A 3,565-nucleotide genomic window follows, 5' to 3' on the forward strand; every position below is an offset into this window, starting at 1 on the left:
CATCTGATAGCTCCAGATGGATTTTATTTAATCCTTCTTGGATTTTCTCCTGAGAATAGTAATAGGAGCCCATATGCAATGAGAGAGCTTAATTCAAATTGAAAATTGAATGGGAAGGGAAGGAGATTGTGACAGCTGAATTTTTTTCCAAAAGAGAAAATCCTTTTTAATCCTCCAGTAAGTCTGTAAAAATATTATACTTATAATAAAAGAGAGAAGGAAACACCTAGAATTTTCCCCAAAAGGCTTACTCTACCATTTAGCATCACTGCCCCATAGCCTGTGTGCATGATGGCCCATCAGTGATAGGAAGTTCACTTGACAATACTTCAGTACTTCCCTTTCACCATTGCTGCCAGCTGAAGCCATCACTGCTTCCAAAGACCAAAAAAAAAAAAAAAAAAAAAGCCCAGTAGAGTTTTAAAGAGGACTGTTGCCTAGGAGAACAAATTAATATGCTCCCCACTTGATCAGATATGCTCTGGAAAATATAATAAGAAGTCCAAAAGCTAAGGCAATGATGTATGTTATAAGAATCATGGCAAGTTACTTACAAGAATTATTCAGCATCTGTATCATCCACTAATCTTGCTATGCAAGAATAGGTAAAGTGATAGATTAAGTGAAAGAATGTAATAAAAAAGAAGAACCAGTGTTGGTTTATATTAGAAGAGTATATGTAAGTATCAAAAACATCACCCTACTTGCTTTCCCAAAGGGCCAACTAATCAAAGCCTTAAAGCCTGGCTCCAACACCAGAGGCAGGTGGTTTGAAAGACAGAGTTGTAGAGGGGCTCTGGCCTGGAGGATTGGTGGTGGCAGTGCAGGGTCAATATCTGGAAGTATGCTCTTCAGCCCTTCCACAGGCAATTCATGCTTCTCCCTGAAGTTCTTATTTTTATGCATTTCATCAATTGTCTCAGTATACCTCTATCAAACTTCTAAACATTTTACAAATATCTGTAATAGTATTTCGTCTTGTTAATTCAATCTCATCATTTTATTTAATTAATTTATAGATTTATTTATTGTATACAGATCAAATCCATGGGCACATCATCACTGAGTTAAACCCCCACTCATATATATATATATAGTAGATGGACAGAATGCCTCTATTTATTTATTTTCTGTGGTGCTGGGGATTGAACCCAGGGCCTTGTGCATGAAAGGCAAACACTCTACCAACTGAGCTATATCCCCAGCTCCAGAATGCCTTTATTTTATTTGTTTATTTTTATGTGGTGCTAAGGACAAACCCAGTGCTTTGCATGTGGTAGGCAAGCGCTCTGCCACTGAGCTACAACCCCAGCCCCCATTTTTATTTTTTATTTTGAGAAAGCATCTTGCTAAGTTGCTGAGACTGGACTTGAACTTGTGATTCTCCCGACTTGGCCCTCTTGAGTTGCTGGGATGACTGGTATGTGCCACCATTCCCAGCTCTTCATTTTGATTAGTTTTATTCAACCACCACTTTTTCTGCAGGAAGAGAAACTAAAACTCTCTTGAGTAAAAATTGGAAAGGTAAAAATATATATCACAACTACCAAGAACAATGGTGAGAAGGGTCGTGGCCTTGGATGCTACTGCATGGCTTGACATGAATTGTGAGCTTGTTCTAGACCTGCAGACTGTCAAGGTGGACATTTTGAAAATCTAAGGCAGAGTGCATTCTGAATGTGAGGAGAGCCTGGATATAAGACTAACAGATTGCTGGGCCATGAGTGATGGAGGTTCAACAAGGTTAGAACTAATTTCTGTAAACATGAGGGATGAGAGAAGGAAAAGAAGCCATTTTGTAAGAAGTGGTCATACTGAGTAGATTCAAATTTTGCTGAGATACAGCAGAAATGGCATGGGGATGAGAAAGAGAAATAAAGTCAGGGTGTTGCTGAATATTCACACTGGATAAGCATGCAGCCAGTATGTGAACAAGTTACCAATACGTTGCTGAGAAAATTACGAATAACATAGAGAGGAAATTTTAGAAAGCATAGATCGTGGTTATGGACTAATTTTTTTTCTTTTTTCTATTATTGTGATATTGAGAATGGAACCCAGGGATGACCACTGAGTACATCCTCAGCAATTTTTTTTTTCACTTTGTGACAGGATTTCTTTAGGAAGTTCTGATCTGGGACTGATAATCCTCCTGCCTCAGCCTCCATATTCTCTGGAATTACAGTGATGTGTCACTAGGCCTGCTCAACTAAATTCTTTAGGTCAATCAGTTAGAATACATAAAAGTTACTGAGAGTTTGAAAACACGGGAGAGTATTGAATAGTAGCCATAGGTAACTAATTAAAATTGACAATTTATGCCAAAAGCAGGCTTTGTCTTAATCCTAGGACACAAGGGAGCAGAAATCATAGAATGGTGGCTAGTAGATATTTCTATGAAAAAAAAGCTACAATTTTAGGATAATTGGGTTCAATAATGTCGATGTTACTCCCATAAATTCCAACATAGTTTTTGCACATAATAGATTCTTAATAATCTTTGTTAAATTAGTAAGTAGTTTATATATTCTATAAATTTGACATTTTCCATATCAACTATCCCTAATTTCAGTTTTCCACTTCATCATATAAACATTCCCACCAACCAGGAGTAATATAGAAGTTGGAATTTAGATTTTATAAATGTTAGAATCAATCACATTAATATTCACCATTTTACTGGTGAATATACATTCCAGTATACTGAAGTCCATTATTTTTAAACGCTATTAGGTACCAGCTTTCTTGTGACTCTGCAGAGCTCATGGGATACATAGCCCTCCCTAGGATGAGACTAGTTCATTGTCTCTATTATTGTATGCTTATTTGTTGTAGGTATCAGATATTCACACAGACATAGATATATTGCAGAACTGACATTTTGGCATCTGGGGATGAATAATTTTAGTTACAGGGACTATCCTATATGTTGCAGAATGTTAAGTAGTATCATTACTTGCTTAACTTGTTGGATACCAGTAACAATAATTCTGACAATCAGAAATGTCTCTCATCACTGCCAAATATTGTTTTTGGGTCAAAGTCAACTGACTTAGGAAGATTAACAGCAAATTAAACAAAAGTATTTACATCAATTTCTCCTATTTTGTTTTAACCTAGAGAATGACTAATTTCCAATCATTTGATAGTATGAGTTTTTCTTGAAATCTTCCATTTATTTGCAGGTAATAATTAGAAAATAGTAACAATTTAATGATTCTTTTTTTTAGGCCACTTTAGACTAAATTATTTGGAATAAAGAACTTGAATATTTGAATGATTCATAAATTAATCTTAAGAATAACCTTAGTTTTTAAGTTAATTTAATAAAATTAAACTTTTGTTAAAAAAATATTCCTAAAAGTACCAATGTTGCTTAGGATCCAGATAGCTGATTTTAAAATCTCATGAAAAATAAGTTGGCCACTTAAGAATTATATTAAAGAGGCATTGCCTAAATGAAAAGTATGGAGATGAGGAAGAAGTAGAAATAGTTTGGTCATTCTTTCTATATCAAATAAATGGTACATGATAAAATTTTGAGTCAAAAGATTCAGTTAATCAC

At 35.1% G+C, this 3,565-nt stretch overlaps 1 non-coding gene across 1 annotated transcript; it reads right to left on the reverse strand.

The window, feature by feature from the left end:
* Positions 1 to 1,130: 1,130 nt before the first annotated feature.
* On the reverse strand, positions 1,131 to 1,204 carry Trnae-uuc (transfer RNA glutamic acid (anticodon UUC)). Its single transcript has one exon. It is a non-coding gene; the product is annotated as a tRNA-Glu (tRNA).
* Between the last annotated feature and the right edge of the window lie 2,361 nt (positions 1,205 to 3,565).

This window comes from Urocitellus parryii, chromosome 12, assembly GCF_045843805.1.
Source record: "Urocitellus parryii isolate mUroPar1 chromosome 12, mUroPar1.hap1, whole genome shotgun sequence".
NCBI lineage: Eukaryota > Metazoa > Chordata > Mammalia > Rodentia > Sciuridae > Urocitellus > Urocitellus parryii.